We start from the raw sequence: 11,180 nt of genomic DNA, 5'->3' as shown, positions 1-11,180 counted from the left end.
TTCAGTCGCTTCCACCGAGCTATAAGAGCTTTGTGATGAACTTCAATATGCAGGGGATGGAAAAGACCATTCCTGAGGTATATTCAATGCTGAAATCAGCGGAGGTGGAGATCAGAAAAGAGCATCAAGTGTTGATGGTGAATAAAACCACTAAGTTCAAGAAAGGCAAGGGTAAGAAGAACTTCAAGAAGGACGGCAAGGGAGTTGCCGCGCCCGGTAAGCCAGTTGCCGGGAAGAAGTCAAAGAATGGACCCAAGCCTGAGACTGAGTGCTTTTATTGCAAGGGAAGTGGTCACTGGAAGCGGAACTGCCCCAAATACTTAGCGGACAAGAAGGCCGGCAACACCAAAGGTATATGTGATATACATGTAATTGATGTGTACCTTACCAGTACTCGTAGTAGCTCTTGGGTATTTGATACCGGTGCGGTTGCTCATATTTGTAACTCAAAACAGGAGCTGCGGAATAAACGGAGACTGGCGAAGGACGAGGTGACGATGCGCGTCGGGAATGGTTCCAAGGTCGATGTGATCGCCGTCGGCACGCTACCTCTACATTTACCTATGGGATTAGTTTTAAACCTCAATAATTGTTATTAGTGCCAGCTTTGAGCATGAACATTGTATCTGGATCTCGTTTAATTCGAGACGGCTACTCATTTAAATCCGAGAATAATGGTTGTTCTATTTATATGAGAGATATGTTTTATGGTCATGCCCCGCTGGTCAATGGTTTATTCTTGATGAATCTCGAACGTGATGTTACACATATTCATAGTGTGAATATCAAAAGATGTAAAGTTGATAACGATAGTCCCACATACTTGTGGCATTGCCGCCTTGGTCACATTGGTGTCAAGCGCATGAAGAAGCTCCATGCAGATGGACTTTTGGAGTCTCTTGATTATGAATCATTTGACACATGCGAACCATGCCTCATGGGTAAGATGACCAAGACTCCGTTCTCCGGAACAATGGAGCGAGCAACCAATTTATTGGAAATCATACATACCGATGTGTGCGGTCCAATGAGTGTTGAGGCTCGCGGAGGATATCGTTATGTTCTCACTCTCACTGATGACTTAAGTAGATATGGGTATGTCTACCTAATGAAACACAAGTCTGAAACCTTTGAAAAGTTCAAGGAATTTCAGAGTGAGGTTGAGAATCAACGTGACAGGAAAATAAAGTTCTTACGATCAGATCGTGGTGGAGAATATTTAAGTCACGAATTTGGTACGCACTTAAGGAAATGTGGAATCGTTTCACAACTAACGCCGCCTGGAACACCTCAGCGAAATGGTGTGTCCGAACGTCGTAATCGCACTCTATTGGATATGGTGCGATCTATGATGTGTCTTACCGATCTACCGCTCTCATTTTGGGGCTATGCTTTAGAGACTGCCGCATTCACTTTAAATAGGGCTCCGTCGAAATCCGTTGAGATGACACCGTATGAATTATGGTTTGGGAAGAAACCTAAGCTGTCGTTTCTAAAAGTTTCGGGATGCGATGCTTATGTCAAGAAACTTCAACCTGAAAGGGTCGAACCCAAGTCGGAAAAATGCGTCTTCATAGGATACCCTAAGGAAACCATTGGGTATACCTTCTACCTCAGATCCGAAGGTAAGATCTTTGTTGCCAAGAATGGGTCCTTTCTGGAGAAAGAGTTTCTCTCGAAAGAATTAAGTGGGAGGAAAGTGGAACTTGATGAGGTGATAGTCACCCCTTCCGAACCGGAAAGTAGCGCAGCGCGGGAAGATGTTCCTGTGGTGCCTGAACCGACTGGGGAGGAAGTTAATGATGACGATCATGAAGCTTCAGATCAAGTTACTGCTGAACTTCGTAGGTCCACAAGGACACGTTCCGCACCAGAGTGGTACGGCAACCCTGTCCTGGAAATCATGTTGTTAGACAACGGTGAACCTTCGAACTATGAAGAAGCGATGGCGGGCTCGGATTCCGACAAATGGCTAGAAGCCATGAAAGCCGAGATAGGATCCATGTATGAAAACGAAGTATGGACTTTGACTGACTTGCCCGATGATCGGCGAGCCATAGAAAATAAATGGATCTTTAAGAAGAAGACAGACGCGGATGGTAATGTGACCATCTATAAGGCTCGACTTGTCGCTAAGGGTTATCGACAAGTTCAAGGGGTTGACTACGATGAGACTTTCTCACCCGTAGCGAAGTTGAAGTCCGTCCGAATCATGTTAGCAATTGCCGCATTCTATGATTATGAGATATGGCAAATGGACGTCAAAACGGCATTCCTTAACGGCTTTCTTAAGGAAGAGCTGTATATGATGCAGCCGGAAGGTTTTGTCGATCCTAAGAATGCTAACAAGGTATGCAAGCTCCAGCGCTCCATCTATGGGCTGGTGCAAGCATCTCGGAGTTGGAACATTCGATTTGATGAGATGATCAAAGCGTTTGGGTTTATACAGACTTATGGAGAAGCCTGTGTTTACAAGAAAGTGAGTGGGAGCTCTGTAGCATTTCTCTTATTATATGTGGATGACATACTATTGATGGGTATAGAATTCTTGGAAAGTGTAAAGGCCTATTTGAATAAGTGTTTTTAATGAAGGACCTTGGAGAAGCTGCTTATATACTAGGCATCAAGATCTATAGAGATAGATCAAGATGCCTCATAGGTCTTTCACAGAGTACGTACCTTGACAAGATATTGAAGAAGTTCAATATGGATCAGTCCAAGAAGGGGTTCTTACCTGTATTGCAAGGTGTGCAATTGAGCACGGCTCAATGCCCGACCACGGCAGAAGATAGAGAAAAGATGAGTGTTATCCCCTATGCCTCGGCCATAGGGTCTATTATGTATGCCATGCTGTGTACCAGACCTGATGTAAACCTTGCCGTAAGTTTGGTAGGAAGGTACCAAAGTAATCCCGGCATGGAACACTGGACAGCGGTCAAGAATATCCTGAAGTACCTGAAAAGGACTAAGGATATGTTTCTCGTATATGCTGGTGACGAAGAGCTCGTCGTAAAGGGTTACGTCGACGCTAGCTTCGACACAGATCTGGATGACTCGAAGTCACAAACCGGATACGTGTATATTTTGAATGGAGGGGCAGTAAGCTGGTGTAGTTGCAAGCAAAGCGTCGTGGCGGGATTTACATGTGAAGCGGAGTACATGGCAGTCTCAGAGGCAGCATAGGAAGCAGTCTGGATAAAGGAGTTCATTACCGACCTAGGGGTGATTCCCAATGCGTCGGGCCCGATGACTCTCTTCTGTGACAACACTGGAGCTATTGCCCTTGCCAAGGAGCCCAGGTTTCACAGAAAGACCAGGCATATCAAGCGTCGCTTCAACTCCATTCGTGAAAGTGTTCAAAATGGAGACATAGATATTTGTAAAGTACATACGGACCTGAATGTAGCAGATCCATTGACTAAACCTCTCCCTAGAGCAAAACATGATCAACACCAGAACGCTATGGGTGTTCGATTCATCACAATGTAACTAGATTATTGACTCTAGTGCAAGTGGGAGACTGTTGGAAATATGCCCTAGAGCCAATAATAAATGGTTATTATTCTATTTCTTTGTTCATGATAATTGTCTATTGTTCATGCTATAATTGTGTTATCCGGAAATTGTAATACATGTGTGAATACATAGACCACAACGTGTCCCTAGTAAGCCTCTAGTTGACTAGCTCGTTGATCAACAGATAGTCATGGTTTCCTGACTATGGACATTGGATGTCATTGATAACGGGATCACATCATTAGGAGAATGATGTGATGGACAAGACCCAAATCTAAGCATAGCACAAAAGATCGTGTAGTTCGTTTGCTAGAGCTTTTCCAATGTCAAGTATCTTTTCCTTAGACCATGAGGTCGTGTAACTCCCGGATGCCGTGGGAGTGCTTTGGGTGTACCAAACGTCACAACATAACTGGGTGACTATAAAGGTACACTACGGGTATCTCTGAAAGTGTCTGTTGGGTTGACACGGATCGAGACTGGGATTTGTCACTCCGTATGACGGAGAGGTATCTCTGGGCCCACTCGGTAATGCATCATCATAATGAGCTCAATGTGACTAAGGAGTTAGCCACGGGATCATGCATTACGGTACGAGTAAAGAGACTTGCCGGTAACGAGATTGAACAAGGTATTGGGATACCGACGATCAAATCTCGGGCAAGTAACGTACCGATTGACAAAGGGAATTGTATACGGGATTGATTGAATCCTCGACATCGTGGTTCATCCAATGAGATCGTCGTGGAACATGTGGGAGCCAACATGGGTATCCAGATCCCGCTGTTGGTTATTGACCGGAGAGGCGTCTCGGTCATGTCTGCATGTCTCCCGAACCCGTAGGGTCTACACACTTAAGGTTCAGTGACGCTAGGGTTGTAGAGATATTAGTATGCGGAAACCCGAAAGTTGTTCGGAGTCCCGGATGAGATCCCGGACGTCACGAGGAGTTCTGGAATGGTCCGGAGGTGAAGAATTATATATAGGAAGTCAAGTTTCGGCCACCGGGAAAGTTTCGGGGGTCACCGGTATTGTACCGGGACCACCGGAAGGGTCCCGGGGGGTCCACCGGGTGGGGCCACCTATCCCGGAGGGCCCCATGGGCTGAAGTGGGAAGGGAACCAGCCCCTAGTGGGCTGGGGCGCCCCCCCATGGGCCTCCCCCTGCGCCTAGGGTTGGAAACCCTGGGGGTGGGGGGCGCCCACCTGACTTGGGGGGTAAGTTTCCCCCCTGGCCGCCCCCCCTTGTAGATGGGATCCAGGGCCGGCGCCCCCCCAGGGGGCCTATATATAGTGGGGGGGAGGGAGGGCAGCAACACCACAGCCCCTGGCGCCTCCCTCTCCCCCTGCAACACCTCTCCCTCTCGTAGAAGCTTGGCGAAGCCCTGCCGAGATCCCCGCTACTTCCACCACCACGCCGTCGTGCTGCTGGATCTCCATCAACCTCTCCTTCCCCCTTGCTGGATCAAGAAGGAGGAGACGTCGCTGCTCCGTGCGTGTGTTGAACGCGGAGGTGCCGTCCGTTCGGCGCTCGGTCATCGGTGATTTGGATCACGGCGAGTACGACTCCATCAACCCCGTTCACTTGAACGCTTCCGCTCGCGATCTACAAGGGTATGTAGATACACTCCTTTCCCCTCGTTGCTAGTATACTCCATAGATGGATCTTGGTGATGCGTAGGAAATTTTAAAATTCTGCTACGATCCCCAACAACATTTTTGTCACTTTGGGTTTCTCGGGGTCGACCAACCCCTAAGTGAAGCATTTTTGTCACTTTGGGTGGCTCTGTCGACCAACCCCTAAGTGAAGCATTTTTGTCACTTAGGGTGGCTCGGCGTCGACCAACCCCTAATTGAAGCATTTTTGTCACTTAGGGTGGCTCGGCGTCGACCAACCCCTAAGTGACGCATTTTTGTCACTTAGGGTGGCTCGGCGTCGACCAACCCCTAAGTGAAGCATTTTTGTCACTTAGGGTGGCTCGGCGACGACCAACCCCTAAGTGAAGCAAATTTGTCACTTAGGGTGGCTCGGCGACGACCAACCACTAAGTGAAGCAAATTTGTCACTTAGGGTGGCTCGGTGTCAGCCAATCTTAAATGAACCATTTTTGTCACTTTGGGTGGCTCGGCGTCGACCAACAACTAAATGAAGGATCCTAACTACAAACAGACCTTTCATCACAAACGAACATAAAAATAACACTACAAACATCAAAGCCATAGTTCAACAGATTCAAATTTAGCACACATTACAAGCCATAGTTCAATGCTTCAAAAGTAAATTAGTTCAACAGATTCAAACTTAACACATTACAAGCCATAGTTCATAGCTAGTAACTAAAGACAATGACCCACATGGTCATATGACAGCACAATTTATTCTTCACCACAAATACCCTTGATTTCCTTCAGCTTCCTCTTGTTACTTTCACCAGCTTTCTTCAGGTCAGCAACAACACACTGCAAAGTACTCTTCTCAATGCTCAACTTCTCCTTCTCTTTAGTCAACTCAGCAATGTAACAATCCAGCTTCTCCTTCTCTTTCTTCAGGTCAGCAAAGCTAAACTCCAAAGTCCTCTTATCAAAGCTCATCTTTTCCTTCTGTTTCAGATGATTGAACTTCAAATTCCTAATGACATTGGCTTGAGCAACATGAATGTACTTCAACTGATCAACAACTGCCTTCAATTTTTTGATCTCAGCATCCTTTTCCATGCTGCTGTCAGCAACATTCATATCAGTTTCATGTGGCAGATCATCCTGAGAATCCAAGAGGTTGTTCACATCTTCAACAAGCTTCTCATAAGTCTCCTGCAACTCTTTTTTCTGTTGTGCTAGATCATGCACAGTAAATGAATGATCAAGGCATGCCATCTTATTGGCCTGGATGCTATCCTCATACATAAGCTACAGTTTGTGGAGGGCATTCTGCAGATGATCTGGCCACTCCTCATCTACCCACTGCACTAATCCACAATTATTAACTCCCTGCAATACAAAACAAAGTAGTTCAAACATGTTGTCACATGTTACATATTCAGTTAAGTTAAGGTTACAGTTAAGGTGCAGATTCAGTTAGATCAATTCAACTCAAAAAACTAAACATGTTTCCTAACATGAACAGTTACTATGAACATAAATCAGTGTCAATGAACCATGAACAGGAACTATGAGCAATGAACAGTAAACCCTAGAACATGAACAGTTAACCCTAGAACAGATGAACTGTACTACACAGGAGAGGTTTCACTTTGCAACTAATTTGCTAACTTACTTCTAGGGCACAAGCAATGAACCTCCTCCCAGTGCTTATCCCTTGGAATGCAACACATTTCTTCCCTGGCTTGCCATGCTCGCACATCACCCTCAAATCGTCAGCAGCACCAGTGAACAACGGGTCATCCATTGTTGGTGGGATCTGGGCAACACAAATGTACTGGTTCAAATCGAGCTGAAACCCTAAATCCAAAATGCCCAAATAAAAACCCTAAATGCAGTCCTGGTGGAACCAACTGACCTTAATAGGGGAGTCGTAGGAAGAAATGATCTGCACGTCGGAGTCCTCACTGCTCGAGCCGTCGCTCCAAGACACCATGGCGGCCGGCGGCGAGCGGAGACGAGAGGAGGCAGAGCAAGGTTGAGAGCGCGAGGGAGAGCAGAGGAGCGAGTGAGTGAGAAGTGGAGTGGGGGCGACGCTGTCGGCCCGTCCGACGCGAGCCGACCAAGTCGTCTCGACCAGACGGCGCCGTTAGCCGTCCGTTATGCCACGTAGGGGGAAACCGGGCCCCATCTGTCGGAAACGCACTCAAGCGAAGCAAATCGGTCGATCAGTGCACACTGCAAAAAGTTTACTGAATGTGCAGTGTTTTTTGCAAATGATTAGCGACCTCGTGGTTTTCCGCAATCGATGCCCCAAATGTGGTGGTTTTTTGCAATTCACTCTGTTGAATGTGTATGAACTTGCAAACGAGGATTATTTTATCCATACTGACTTTTTATTGTTGTTTGCTGTACCAATGATAGCTTGTATTTAAATGTACTAAATTTTAGCATGTGTTGCACTGTTGCTTATTTATTTCAGCTGGGAAACTTTTCATCTTTTCATTTCTTGTTTGAATAATTTGATCCCCTATGAATCAACAGAACAAGGCCTAAATGATGTGATGTAAGTTTGACTAATCCGCGCCTGTTGGTTTGATTCAGATAAGATCAGCGGGGATGGTGTTCAGTACTTGTTGGTGAGACACTGACGATGGAGATATTTAGGGCAGTTGTGTATATCTGTTGTGATTTTACAATGTTTTTCAGGGGGGCATATGCATATGTATCAGGGGGGCATGTGTAAATGATAGGTAAGTTGATCCTGTCCCTTGCATGTAGATCCAAGGAACCACACAGTCCTGGAGCAGGGTATCATGTGAGTGTCCGTATCACTCGATATTTTCCCTACAAGGGAAACTCTTCCTATCGGTAGTGTGGAGGGAAACCATCGTCAGACCGCTCGCGATACGTTGATCTTATTTTCATCTCACGGCTGAGATCCCGTCTCCAATAATCTCGTCATCTGTCTTTATTACCCCGAATTAATTGCCCCCCACCCAACCGCCCTCTTTTCCCATCTCTGCCGCCCCCATCTGACCTCGTCGGTGCCCATGGCGCACGTCTCCGTACGCCTGTATTCTGCCCCGCCCCTCAACGGCCTCCGGCCAAACTCGCCGGTGTGTCGTCCCGTCTGCCGGTATCGCACAACATTAACCGTGGCCCCGCCCACCGATGAGCTCGCAACCTCCCACGCCGTCGCGCTTATCTCCACCAGGATCGGACACCACTACTCTGGAATCCAGTCCACCTCGTCAGGGTAGCATCTTGATTCGGAAAAGAATCAAGTACGAATGGAGTATGGCAGGATTCACCCACCCCATACACATCAGAACTAGGGTTTGAGTCTTGTCCTCTTTGTAATTCTTAATCTTGCATTGCTAGTTGATTCCTAACACAACTATTTTCTGATTTTTGTTTGATACATCTCGATGCCAAAAGCTTGTTTATGCCATGTTTGTGGGTGTGAATTTGTATCGTCCAGTATGTTTCGGATCACTAAGTCATCCACAATTGTTTTATGAATTAGGTAGGTGGATCACACAAATACGCCTCCTTGGTTGGCAGCAATATTAGAATTAGTGCCATTCTTCTTCAATTTTTAATGCTTCCAAGCAAGAATATATCTGTACCCATTGCATTTTTTTCATGCTTCTTTGGGCAAGAAAATTACCTCGATTGGTCAAATTTGTATGCAGACGACACAAAGCATGCATCCTCATATTGGCAGCAATCTTAGTTGTTTCTGAACTCCAGTTTTCATGCTTCCTCATAATTAGAATGTCAAATTTGCCATTGTTGCTTCTGCTAGTAAATTTTATTGTACAATCATTTGCTTAAATTCTATGCTTCTATACAACTTTATTATTGTTTCTAAATTCCAGTTTTCATGCTTCGGTTACACATCTTTTCCGTAGTAAATCACTGCCATACCTTTGCTTCTACTCTTTTTTTCTGGGTATACCTTTGCTTCTACTGTTCCAACAAACCAGTTATTGGTTCAACCAGAATCTTGTTTTTGCTTCAAGCCATTTGCTGTAATTTGGTTGCTGTTTTGGTGAGCTTACGCATGCAACTGTTTTTTTGCTGGTGTAGACAGTGCACTGCTTGTTATGCTCGGTGGAGGCTATGTTTGGCGTTACACGGCATTCTGGACATCATTTGGCGTACAAGAGAGGACGACGTTAGCCAAACAGAAGCTGAGAGACATGTTGTTACTTGAACGGGTTTAGGCACACTATGAATTGCAATCTCAATTTCCTGAAAGCATATGTAATAAATAGAAAAATAGGATTTTTATGTTCGTCCGAAACAAATTATGTTCTGTTTCAATCCAGTGGATGGGAACAACATTTGCTTCATCGTAAACAAAATGTACGGAACAATGGATGCCACTTTTTGTTAGATGGAAGCAACTCTCAGTTCCGTGGAAGCAATTTTTCTGGGATAGAGACACCATCTTTTCTGTTTCAATTTGTATTGAACGATGTAACTTTGTTGGATGAGCAACAAACTCAGAGAGGCTTTCCCGTTCAAAAAATAATAATTGTACCATAACAATGGATGACACTTTTTGTTAGATGGAAGCAGATCTCAGTTCGGTGGAAGCAATATTTCTTTTCCACAGAAACACAATTGTAATATGCTGCAAACAAATTTTCTTTTTGACAGCAACACGATTCTAATACAGTTGTAAGGAAAAACAATTGATAGGAACACGATTATAATACGCTGGAAGCACAATTTTCTTTGGACCGAAACACATTTGTAATATGTCTGAAGCACGATTTTTCTGGGATAGAGACACCATCTTTTCTGTTTCAATTTGTATTGAACGATGTAACTTTGTTGGATGAGCAACAAACTCAGAGAGGCTTTCTCCCGTTCAAAAAATAATAATTGTACCATAACGATGGATGACACTTTTTGTTAGATGGAAGCAGATCTCAGTTCGGTGGAAGCAATATTTCTTTTCCACAGAAACACAATTGTAATCTATACCTACTATTAAAGGGAATAGATATTCTTGGTTTGGTTCCGCTTTGTTTCGTTCCGTTTTGAGTACTTTTACGTGCACTAATTTTTAAGTTTTGTTCGTTTAACAATACGCGCAAACAAAGAAAACCGGAACAATACAAATGAAATCAGGACGTACCTATAAAGGAAACTTAATTGAAACAAAAGCTAAGTGGCCGGCCACATGTTACCCAAAAAAATATACATGGAAGTCCGAACTAACTACGAGCTGCCGGGTGCCGGCTAGCTTGATTCTTTCCCAGCTAAACACATGAGTACATGTTTAAGCAGGCTGGTGGATCGATCCGGCGACTACATGGCTCGATTAATTGCTCCATGAGAACTTGCACGTGATTCAACTAGCAGGTGCACAACCCTAGCTTCAATGAGTCAAGTTAATCTTTTATTAATAGTTGCTTGATTTTTTTCTTTTCTTCTTTTCCTAGCCGAGCATCCATGCATCAGGTTTTCATAGCTAAACTGACTACACAATAAAACCGTTCTACAAAGAGGAGAAAATGAGGTATTTTCATATTCCTACAATTCTGTTTTTTTCGCCGGCTCATGTATTTCTATCTGACATGATATGGATTTTGCATAACTCGAAGTGTGCTAGAGAAATATTTTGCAAGAATTGGGATCCTCTCAGTGCAATGCAGATTAGCATGCATGTTACCTTTCTTTGTTCATCTTCAAGGAGAATTACTTTTTTTGTTCATCTTCAAGGCCAAAATCATATTATTATTTTTATCGTGCTTTCAGGAAAACTGATACTTACTTATGCTAATTTGCATATCTTGGTATATACAAAGGAGTAACTGAACAACTACCCATGCAAGCTCACATTGATCAATCAAGGTTAGCTTTTCCATAGTATTGATTGTTGAATAGCCATGCAGAGTAGCCTTTTGCAAAGATGGTGAAAGCACCCAAATTTTATTCATCTGGGAATAATTGATGTGTATCATAAATCAAATCATTGCTTATGTTTTAGGTTGTGTTTAGTCTCAAATCATCACTTGCTTACTGGGATAGGAGAGTGAGGTGATT

General features: G+C 44.4%; 1 long non-coding RNA gene across 1 annotated transcript; it reads left to right on the top strand.

Moving 5' to 3' along the window:
- The first annotated feature begins 8,020 nt into the window (after positions 1 to 8,020).
- On the top strand, positions 8,021 to 9,546 carry LOC123141074 (uncharacterized). The gene is made up of 2 exons (XR_006470160.1): positions 8,021 to 8,453; positions 9,210 to 9,546. It is a non-coding gene; the product is annotated as an uncharacterized lncRNA (long non-coding RNA).
- The last annotated feature ends 1,634 nt before the right edge of the window (positions 9,547 to 11,180 follow it).

The sequence above is a fragment of the Triticum aestivum genome, chromosome 6D (assembly GCF_018294505.1).
Source record: "Triticum aestivum cultivar Chinese Spring chromosome 6D, IWGSC CS RefSeq v2.1, whole genome shotgun sequence".
Taxonomy (NCBI): Eukaryota; Viridiplantae; Streptophyta; class Magnoliopsida; order Poales; family Poaceae; genus Triticum; species Triticum aestivum.
This window is presented reverse-complemented; position numbering and strand designations above follow the sequence as displayed.